Below are 12,955 nucleotides of genomic sequence, written 5' to 3' on the forward strand. Positions count from 1 at the left end.
ACTGGAACTGTACCGAGATGTTTTTGTCGATGTGATTTAAGCAATGACGTTATGAGCATGCATGTTGGTATTCTTAGGGACATCACTTGCGGTCCTTCAAACACAAACTTGACCCATTATATATATGTATCACTGTTTTCACAATACTTACTTAAGGTCCGTCTGAATTCATTGTTCTACTTGAAACTTTATATAAAAAGAAATCCCCCAAAAGGTGTTACAAAGAATAATGAAATACAAAACCTGCGAGTCAATTTGTATAGGATAATGTACATATTTAACAGGTTAACACGTTCATTTACAGATATACCGTTACCAGGGAAAATATCCTGTGACATGACCAAAGTTCCTCTTCAGTTGCTCACCACTCTGTCATACCACATTGATTAATTATAGTAGTTCGAGGGTACTTTTAACAGAATATATTTTGGTATACATATAACAAAGCCTAAATGGATATCTACTTGTATACACCCAATGAGTTAATATAATAAATAAAATGTGGTATGATTGCCAAAGTGACGATTCTCTACCAAATGACACAGACATTAACAAGTATAGGTCACAATTCGGGTTTTTTCAACTGATTTTTATAGTTCGTTTTTTATGTTACATTATTGACCAAGGGTAGGGGGAGGGGATGAAATCCCGCTAACATGTATAGCTCCGCCACATTTTGTACATATGTGCCTGTCCCGAATCAGGAGCCAAGTCAGGAGCCTGTAATTCAGTGGGTGACGTTAGTTTATGTGTTGCATATTTGTTTTTCGTTCATTTTTAAGTAAATAAATTAGACCGATAGTTTTCTCGTTTGTATGGTTTTACATTTGTCATTTCGGGGCCTTTTATAGCTGACTATGCGGCACGGCCTTTGATCATTATTGAAGGCCGTACGGTGGCATACAGTTTTTCAAATGTAATTTTATGCTAAAAACTCTTATAAACTACAACTTACAGGTACTCACCACGAAGTACAAAATGATACAAAAAAGCAAAAATATCCACCAAAGCATCGTCGGTGGTGTACCCCAGTCAATATATTACCTAGCTCGAAATTTTTTTCTGATCTCATTTTCATTACTTGTTTTCTTTACCTGACTTCGTTTGTGATTGAGTTTTATTGAGTTCATATATTTATAACATATACACTTTAATAGTATTGGTTGTATTCTTATAGAAAAGAGCCAGTTCATAGTATTTTGATACATGTACTTTCCGTTATATGAATTAGAGTAATATCCCTTTGTACACTGTATTGTCTATGTGTTTATATTTTTGATATTTGTGTAATCTTAGGGTCATTTGTCTCTGTCGTATAAAAGAACATCTTTAAACTTGACGAATCATTTTATTCCGTCCTAGAACTTTTTTTTCTTCAAAATAACATTAAAATTTTCAATTAATATTGAGGAGTTTGAACAGCTGGATCTGCTTGCCCTTCACGCTTGCACTTGGGGTGACCCCCTAGTAACTAGTCTCGTGTTTCTTGGTCTTTAATTTTCTATGTTGCGGTTTGTGTATTGTTGTTGGTCTCTTGATCTTTTTAGCGCTGGCAGTTTACTATTGACCTATGATTTTGAATGTACCTTTGACATCTTTCGCCTTTCTTTTGTTGTCAAGATTTCAATTCTTACAGAAATACAATTGAAAAGAGGTATATACTAGTACAAATTAAGCTTTTAAACATGTAACTCTGAGTGTTCCTGAGCAAGGTAAAGAAGAGAAAAGTGCTTAGGACAGATACTATTTATAATTTGTAAAGGTTGTATTTTAGTTCAGAACTAAGAATTAACCGATATGAGAGGTATCGTCGATATCAACAGCCACATATTGTCTTTGTCGTATAAAAAAACATCTTTAAACTTGACGAATCATTTTATTCCGTCCTAGAACTTTTTTTTTCAAAATAGCATTAAAATTTTCAATTAATATTGAGGAGTGCCACATGAACAGCTGGATCTGCTTGCCCTTCACGCTTGCACTTGGGATGACCCCCTAGTAACTAGTCTCGTGTTTCTTGGTCTTTAATTTTCTATGTTGCGGTTTGTGTATTGTTGTTGGTCTCTTGATCTTTTTAGCGCTGGCAGTTTACTATTGACCTATGATTTTGAAAGTACCTTTGACATTTTTCGCCTTTCTTTTGTTGTCAAGATTTCAATTCTTACAGAAATACAATTGAAAAGAGGTATATACTAGTACAACTTAAGCTTTTAAACATGTAACTCTGAGTGTTCCTGAGCAAGGTAAAGACGAGAAAAGTGCTTAGGACAGATACTATTTATAATTTATAAAGGTTGTATTTTAGTTCAGAACTAAGAATTAACCGATATGAGAGGTATCGTCGATATCAACAGCCACATATTGTCTCTGTCGTATAAAAAAAACATCTTTAAACTTGACGAATCATTTTATTCCGTCCTAGAACTTTTTTTTTTCAAAATAACATTAAAATTTTCAATTAATATTGAGGAGTGTCACATGAACAGCTGGATCTGCTTGCCCTTCGCGCTTGCACTTGGGATGACCCCCTAGTTACTAGTCTCGTGTTTCTTGGTCTTTAATTTTCTATGTTGCGGTTTGTGTATTGTTGTTGGTCTCTTGATCTTTTTAGCGCTGGCAGTTTACTATTGACCTATGATTTTGAATGTACCTTTGACATCTTTCGCCTTTTTTTGTTGTCAAGATTTCAATTCTTACAGAAATACAATTGAAAAGAGGTATATACTAGTACAAATTAAGCTTTTAAACATGTAACTCTGAGTGTTCCTGAGCAAGGTAAAGACGAGAAAAGTGCGTAGGACAGATACTATTTATAATTTATAAAGGTTGTATTTTAGTTCAGAACTAAGAAGTAACCGATATGAGAGGTATCGTCGATATCAACAGTCACATATTGTTGACCTAAGGAGGGAGTTCCAGTCACGTTCAATGATGTGCAAATTGGTCTTAAACTAACTCCATTTGTGAACAGAATTACAGTTCAAACAATTGAAAGTATAAACATACAATTAAATGTAGTTGTTGGCAATAGTGCAACTACCTTTTTGAAGTGTTCTTTCTAGAAATTGTAATCACTAGTCCGACTTCATTGCAATATGGAATATCATCCAGCTGTTCATGTGGCACTCCTCAATATTAATTGAAAATTTTATTTATTTGAGCTGTTCCTAATACAATTAATAGAATCAATTCCTTAGCTTTAGTTTGTTACCTATATTATTCTCTTTAATCGATGACCAATACACTACTGTCGCATTAATGCATATACTTTCTTTTTCTTAAGGCATTTTTGCTTTAAATACCTGTAGATGTAGATTGACTATCAACACTTTTCAAGTTGTCCGTGATTTCATATTCATACAGGTAAAATGACCAATGTATATGGTCATTGGTTTATTTATTTGATACATTGAGATGTCCATGATTAAACATATGAATTTGTCAAATGAAGTACAAATTGATGAACAAATGAATAGTTAGTTATCAAAGGTACCAGGATTATAATTAAGTACGCCAGACGCGCGTTTCGTCTACATCAGACTCATCGGTGACGCTCATATCAAAATATTTATAAAGCCAAACAAGAACAAAGTTGAAGAGCATTGAGGATCCAAAATTCCAAAAAGTGGTGCCAAATACGGCTAAGGTAATCTATGCCTGGGATAAGAAAATCCTTATTTTTTCGTAAAAGTCAAAGTTTTGTAAACAGGAAATTTATAAAAATGAGCACATTATTGATATTCATGTATAACGCTGCTGATTGTAAACCTTTAAAGTCCACGTATTTGATTATTTTTATCTGTGTATGTTTATCAATTTTATATTATCTTTCAAATTTGTATTTTTCAACTACAAATGGAATAAAACCCATTCTATATTAAAATGCAGCGTTGACATTATGGCTATTTTATATATCATATAAGTCCTATAGACAATAAACTGTCATCCCTATCCGAAACAACACAGAATTACGTTCATCTTTGCCGTATGGGCATACGATACAGTTACAGGAGAGGTAATGACGTTGCTAACGTAAATTGTTATTTTAGCGACGTCAAACTACGATTTATCGGGAAAACATTTAGTTTTCGACTGATTTTGTCATTCAAACTTATTTAACTTGAAAACGAGTTCATCAACCCCTCTTTGTTAAGATGCCATTTGAATTGATTACGTAAGACGATAAGGTGTGCAAATTTTCATGAAAACGTAAACAGTGTAATTTTTTTAAATTAGATAAATCTACAGCAAAAAATTATGTTTTTTTTCTACATTCGTGACCATTTGATAAATATGAGTTATTTGCAAAAAACAAATTGCAGAACTTGAAACTATATTTATATAAAACAGAATTTACAAATAATTTTACTAAAAACAGCTTGCGTTTATTTTTTAAAACAAAAAGTTATGTCGAAATGAAAATTACGTCCAAAAATCCGAATTTTGAGCAAATACATAAAATATCGACCTCATTTTACTCAACAAGTAGCACATTTGTCAATTGTCAAGTGTTGCCATGTAAATAAGTGACGTTATCCAATCAAAATGAACGTTACAAATGTTTTTTCATTAGAATCATGTATTGAAAACGAATTTCAAATCTCCGGACAAAAGTAAACAGTTAACACACCACCAGGGTAACAAGTCCAGCAAACGTGTTCTAAGACGAGGACGCAAACAATAATTGAGCAAATCATCGTATAACATAATATTGAATAAGGAAAAAGGAAATATGTCAAAGAAACTTCAACTGGACATAAGAGCAGAAAACAGCTCACTAATAGGTCTGCAATACAGTAACAAAATCCTTCATCCGGTGGCGGGCTTCAGCTGGCACGTAAATAAAAATAGATAATAGTTCAGTGAAATTGGTCGTCAAACTAATCTCCAAAACATATCAATTAATTAGATCTTAAAGATATAATAGACTAACAAAGGTCAAAGGCTTCTGACTTGGGACAAGCGCAAAAATGCTGCCGGTGTAAACATTTTTAATGAGATTTCAACCCTTCCCTATATCTCTGGCCAATGTAAAATGAAGAAACCAACACCAATACGCACAGTAAAACTCAGTTTAAAAGAAATCCGTGTGTGGTGCCGAATAGGTAACAAAAGAAACTAAGCAAAAAGACAGTGATACATAAATTTACATATGACTCTCAGCAGTTAATGACATGCCAGCTCAAGACCTCAATTAAACTGATTGAAGGATTTTGTCTTCATCATATGGAAATCAAGGACGATCCCACCAGATAGGTGTTAAGTATCATACCATAATAAAATATAAGAGAAAAGCATAACCCGTTGCATGCAAACAACTTGTTTAAGAATAAATGTGTTTATAACACTTACACTACTGAAACAAAACTGTAGTATAGAAGATGTTTTTTTTTATCATCACTAACCTACTAACTACCCTATTTCTGCAGTACATCATCATATATAACGAATGTTAATATTGTATATATTTTTGATTAACGACGACACATTTATAACCAGTTTGACACATTTCTATGTTCCAAACACATTTCAAAACTTTTGATGTATTGTTATAATTCATTACTTCGAGCAAAATCGTAAAATGCGCATACAAATATTTCTGAGGTTAAATCAATCGTTTCATAAATGTTAAACTTTAAGGATTATGAAATATATGGTTACTAAAAAAAAGAACATTTATTGTTTTTCAGTCCCGTAAAAATTTATCATGTATATACATAGCAGTTTAACATGATAAAGGCTATTTTTCAATCTAGAAATAATGAACTTTTAATATCTAATGATTACGTTTACCATGGTACACCCCTTGCGGTAAGAAAAAAAGGGAAAATTCTAAAATATTAGAGATTATGTAGATACGAACCTCAATATCACAGTCTCAATAAATACGATGAAAATCTTTGATTATAACCACCACAATGTTCTAATATGTTTATACATACATATCGAGATGTGGGGTAACCATCAATAAGACAATCAATCAAATAATCGACATAAAGTCGTCATCACAAAGTATTTAACATAAAGGCTTATGGAACATTGGAAAAAGTAAAATCACAAAAATACTAAACTCCGCGGAAAATTCAAAACGGAAAGTCCCTAATCAAATGGCAAAATCAAAAGATAAAACATATCAAACAACAGTCATATTTCTGACTTAGAACAGGCATTTCCTTATATAGAAAATGGTGGATTGAGCCTGGTTGTATAGCGCACTTGTATGACGGTTGCATCAAATTTCATTTTATTGACAACGATGCTTGAACAAAACAGACATACTAGGAGTGCAGAATTTTTGTGATTTAACTTTACACTCTCAGTTATTTCAAGAGTTGACTGGTGTAAAAAATTATGGTCACCCATAGTCTTGTACCAACATGAAGTAGATATAATAGGTAAAATTGTCAAAATAGGGGTACAGTTATATTTCTATGTTTCCCAACGAAACATATTTTTATCTTAAAATTATCTTCTCCAACGTAAATACGTTTAAATCTAGAAATTAGGTATGATTTTTTTTCTTTGTCTTAATATGAGGCAGGCATTTCCTGTAAATTGGGACGAAGTCTGTATGAATTATTTTTTTGTAACTTAAATACTTGTTAAAAAAAGAAACGGAAATACCGTAACGTTTCCGATTTTGGTTCTGTTGTTAGGGGTTTTAGTTGTGACGTTATTTAAGTTATGACGTCATATGCAATGTAAACAAAGAAACGCTATCATCAGGTAACGTTTTTTCATATCAAGGAATATTAAAAATGAAATTGGTATTGCGTCTCTTCCTATTTTATACTAGACTGATAAATATATTTTTTACTCAAAGTTTCATACAAACGAGACCGGAAAAAGGAAGTATATTGTAGATTTCTGCGCATATCCGGAAATTCAAAAACACGACAAAAAAAAATTTGAACGATTTTGAGTTCATTAGTACAATGAAAATATCGGGAAAATTTTCCCGATTTTTTTTTTTTTTTTTTTTATTGAATTTTCTACTGTTATTGGGGACTTCTTCCCCATATTATGTATGTATCAGAGCTTATAATGTAAATGCTGAAATGAATAGTGATTCTTTAATAAATAAGTTATTTAAAACATAAAATCCATGTTATGTTTAAATCGTTCCGAAAGCTATCAAAGATTTGCTATTCCCATCAAATTAGAAAAAAAAGACATTGTATAAAAAAGAAGATGTGGTATCATTGCCAATGAGACAACTATTCACAAAAGACCAAAATGACACAAACATTAACAACTATAGGTAACCGTACGGCCTTCAACAATGAGCAAAGCTTATACCACATAGTCAGCTATAAAAGGCCCCGATAAGACAATGTAAAACAATTCAAACGAGAAAACTAATGGCCTTATTTATGTAAAACAAAAATGAACGAAAAACAAATATGTAACACATAAACAAACGACAACTACTGAATTACAGGCTCCTGACTTGGGACAGGCACATACATAAATAATGTGGCGGGGTTAAACATGTTAGTGGGATCCCAACCCTCCCCTAACCTGGGACAGTGGTATAACAGTACAACATAAGAACGAACCATAAAAATCAGTTGAAAAAGGCTTAACTCATCAGATAGACAAAAAATATGTTCCTTAACGTAGAACAGAATCTTATATATTTGCTGCAGACTGGAACTGGATTTTTGAGATCTTCGTGTCATGCTTTATGCTCATGTAAACCTAAGTAGGCATTATATTTTATTATATCTTCATACCGAGCGTTGACAAGATGTAGGATGCTGATAAACATACTAAATGTTTAAGGACCATACAGCAATGCAAGAAATGATTATTTCGATCCCTATAGAAAATTAGTGAATTTTTGTTCTTCGAATCGAACCTAAAATTTACGTTGTTGACAGGAATTTTGATTTGATAAAGTCAAATCGTTCAGAATATCCTCCGTTTTACAACACCAATGAACAGATACATGTTAACTACTTTTTAGATCTGATATCATAGCGATCAATACACGTGTTCATTTTGATCACCAGCGTTGTTCCAAATATTAACTTTGCAATCACATTCAAGTAAAAGTTTTGTCTAGAAAAAAATATTTTACCTCCTGTACATTTTAAGGAGTATAATTCGTTTAAAGCACCCATGTGGAGACCGTATTTATTCCTTATTAGGTTAGTAGGCGGGGTTTATTTCAATACACGGTTACATGTAGGTTTTACGTCCCTTTATAATGTTTTTCAGGAACAATTTGTTTAAGGTTTCAACGCTTAAATTGTTTTGTAAATATCTATAACTCTTCTTATGAGGAAGCGATATGAACTAAATGTACAACAAAAATTCAGAAATTAACTTCATCTTAATTTTTTTCATTATTGGACCAATAACCGAAAATCAAAAGACCATAGGTCTTTATCACTTGTGGTTTACCAGCTACAAATGCATATCACTTATATCAAATGCATAAGGAGAAATACCTCTCATATGGAGTCTCCGTATAATGGTATACATGTAGGTTCGGCGCAAATTGGCAGCCTATTCCAGAAGAAAGAAAAAGCAATTTGGTAAAATTAATTTGTCGTAATCTTTTACGGTTGCAAAGGAGAAATGGACACAAGAAAAAAAGTGTTCGGAGGGATAAGTCTTACAAGAACAGTGTTCAGTTTAACAGTGTCAGTTTCAAAAGCGTATAAACTGCTTGATATCGACATCTAAGCGATTTCTTGTAAAAAGACCAATACTGCGCAAGAACAAAATGTAAGCGGACGAAAAAAATGATCAGAATAATAGGTCTTTTCTTTAAAAGAGGAAAGACCTAATAACAATGAATCAGAACAAGAACAAAAGGTAAAGGTACGAAGAAATTGATGATTTCTATTTATTTAACAACAAATAAATATTCTTTATTCTTCAGATTGCTTGTTACAATTTAACGTCATTATCCAAGCTTCAATAAAGTATTCCTGTGAAATACTTTCTGAGTATCCAGGAAAATACACAGAATAAAATGAAATATAAACATTTTTTTCCATCAATTATATCAATCTTTTTAACTTGATGAAAATACATATTGAGATACCGTTTTGTTCTCATTCATAAACATTCGTAGCTCCTTTATAAACATAGCATACACATCTAAAAAATTCATTTTTTGCTCGGATACATAGTAACACTTGTACATACAAAAACCTATAATTGTCAAGAAATAATTAAAACCGTTATACCCTTGATCTGATATTTTGTACCAAATACTATCTGTTTTTCTAATATCTTGTTTTGAAAATTCATTTTTGCTAGAAGATAATGTACTTTCTCCCTAAAATCTTTCAAAAATGAACATGTAATAAAGAAATGCAAATAATCTTCTTCTTTTCTTTTACAAAAGGTGCATTGATAGTTCTGAGATATTTTCCATTTTAATAGTAGCTGCTTTGTAAAAATAATATACTGAAGCCGTTTCCATCTGAAAATTTTCAACTTATTTTCCATTAGAATTTTAAATATAAAATCGTAAACAAATGACATATGTGGTACGTATTCTAATTTTAAATATCTTGTCCAACTGTTGATACCGATTGGCTTTGCATATTTTGAATCTGCTAAAAAGTAAAATCACAAAAATACTGAACTCAGAGGAAAATCAGATCGGAAAGTCCCCAATCACATGGCAAAACCAAATGACAAAACACATAATAAACGAAAGGACAACAACTCTCATATTCCTGACTAGGTACAGGCATTTTCAAAAGTAGAAAATTGTGGATTAAACCTAATTTTATAGCGCTAACCCTCTCACTTTGTACAACAGTATCATCAAATTCCGTTATATTTACAATGATGCGTGAACTAAACAGACATAATAAATAAAAGAGTCAAAATATGGGTACAGCAGTCATCATTGTGTTACAATATTGCCAAAACTCCTCCTGTTTCAACCCAACTTGAAACTACTTGTAAATGAAAATCATATTTAATTGAACATTTATGACATCAACATGGTTTTTAAATGAAACTTGAAGAAATGAGAAAACGTATGAACCCGTGATTAATTAGAATTTTTTAACAAAATCTATGGCGCGTATGGTGGCTGAATCCAGTCTGGTGGTTGACGATTTGAAATCCATACACAAAAGTTTTTACTACCGAGGTGTACAGCAAGTCTTCACTGAGAAACGTATAAATGGCAGTCCAAGAGTAACAGACAAAACAACTACCCTCAACAAATTTGTGCATAATTTTTCATGACGAGAATAGTCATTTTCATTCATTGATAATGAAGTCTATAATACTATTTTGAATTGAAAAAAAAATCAGAATCAAAATATTTTGTGTCTTTATTTTTTATTTTTCTTGTATAGCAATTGGCCGACTCCAAATTGTATGGAGAATTGTCATTGTACGGCCAAATTGAACAGACTATCAATAAAATAAATAATAAAAAACTGCTGCATGTGCGAGACCCTCATGGGTAGATCAGGTCGTATAACACCCCTATTCGTAAATAAAATAATAAATACAGAGAGTGTCTCATACTGTTCTGGACTTGAAATCTGTACATAAAAAAAAATCCCCAAGGTTAATTGATCATATTTTAAAAATATATAATAGCATGTGTATGCAGACAAACGGTCAACTAAAGTCAAGATTTCAAAAATTATATATTAGTGTCATTTTTGGTTAGATTTAACACAAATTGGTACCAATAGATGCAGAAATGTCACAGGTTAGTTTGTTTAATTGGTTGAAATTTTTGTGTGTGTACTATATCAAATGCGATGTAAGAGAACAAAACAAGAAAACGACCTTTCACATGATGTTAACCGTTTGAGTTGTTTTGCATTTGTCATTTAGGGACCTTTCATAGCTGACTATGAAGTATGGGTTTTACTCATTGTTGAAGGCCGTCCGATGTCCTATAGTCGTTAACTTCTTTGTCATTTGGTCTCTGGTTGAGATTTGCCTGTTTGGTAATCATACCTTGTCTTCTTTTTTGTATAAGCATATCCCTATTGTACTTCAACATATTGAGAGATAACATTAAGTATCGGCAAATGTTCAATAACTGCAGACAGACAGACCAGAAATTGTACACACGTTAAAACTCGTCGCTGTCAAGCTGATAAGCAAATATGAAGTCATTCAGTAAGGTTGTTTCTGAGAAAAGTAACAAACATATTGTTATACGATCGGACAGAAGAACAAACGAAGTGTTTGCAATATAGCTCTACTTCTAGACAAACAAGTAAGCCAATAATCATACGTATAAGCCGTGTAAAATGAAATGTAACTTATCTATTGTTAAAGACATCATTCAATTTAGTTCTCTAATACCGGCTGCTGTACTTCTGATAATGATAAACTACAACTTCATTTTCGGTCGATTGAGGCAATAAGGACATGTTATTGCACGAAACAGCTCTAACTATATATAACACAAGAAGTACTCCCTGTATTTTAAATTTTAAAGCTGACAATATGGTACCGGTTTTGTCATTGTTGAAGGTTATATGGTTGTCAATTAATGGTACCACCCACTTAATTTATGGTTGGTTCATATTTTGTCATGCGTAATGTTGTCTACCCTCTTTCAGTACATGAAGCAATTTTGAACTGATGTCGGACGGAGATGCACCTTTATACTTCTATCAGATTTTTCGTTTTTGTCGTATATCTGACAAAGTACTCTGCTAGAATCCTTTCTTTTATCTATAATATTTTTTATTATGACAAAGGTCCTGTTCAAGTTTCGTTTCGTAAATGTTTAGCACAAATGTTTTGCCATTTTAGGAGTAACCATGTTATGAATTTTATGATATAAAGTATAAACGCTTAGTGGAAAACCCTGCATATACTTGACAGAATAGTCGTGTACTGCGGGAATTATTACACGACATTGTTGATTTTAAAACTTTTAATACACACTTGATATAACGTAATTAAGCGCCATACTGACAAGTGTCGTAAAAAATCAAGGTATGTGACTTTTACTATAAAACAGGCACATGGAACCCTATTTTTTGCTTTTGCAATCAATCAAATACTGTGTTAAGATCACTCCGCCAAAAATTTGAAGAAAAAAATCAACGATCAAATTTTTTCTGCACTTTCGAATAGTCACAAAAAATGATCAATTTCTGTATTTCGAAAAAGGAATCTAAATCGGGAAAATAATAATCTGGTTTAACCTTAAACTTGTTTCAGCATGTTGATGCCATGGATCAAGGTACATTTTACAAAAAAACCGGTTAAGTTATGGCGTTTCGTACAAAATCATGGGTACTTTTTGTACTTTGTACTTTTAAGTCCTTATTGATGAAATTTCAGGGATTTTCTGATATGTTTTAAATATTTTATTTTAAATATGCAAATTTCGAACCAAATTATCACAAAAAGTAAGTCATGAAGGTACTTTTTTCTTTGCATATTTCAAAAGTGCACATTGAAATTGACCTTCTTCCAAAATTTCAAGAAAAGAACAACGATGGATCTCTACTGTAATGTATGCCCGTAAAATATGAATAATGCAACAAGCAGATTTATTTAATTATATGATTTTTTTCAAATTATTTTTACGTTTACCTTTGCCTTAAAAGTATCACACTCTCATAACATGCCTTTTTTGTTCATTTTGCAGCGTTTACATGGTTGCAATTACATGTATTCAAAATTTCATTGTTACATTATATTTACAATGTAGGAGATAAGGGTGCATGTCATGAAGATGAAAAATTAAACGCTAAATTAACATTAACAAATACGAATAATTATGATCCCTTTTTTTTTGTCTTACTTTTTTAATAGATCAAATAAAAAATTGAAAACAACACGTTTAATAATTTCTTGCGTCCGACGCGCTTTTCTGGATTTACTTTCATCAGGAACACTCAAAGCCAAACATTTGAAATCCGAAGATGTATAAAAGCCGAAAATCGTTGAAGAGCTATGTGTCAAAAATACATAAGTGCTCTTTAAGTAG

The sequence above is a fragment of the Mytilus edulis genome, chromosome 13 (assembly GCF_963676685.1).
Source record: "Mytilus edulis chromosome 13, xbMytEdul2.2, whole genome shotgun sequence".
Taxonomy (NCBI): Eukaryota; Metazoa; Mollusca; class Bivalvia; order Mytilida; family Mytilidae; genus Mytilus; species Mytilus edulis.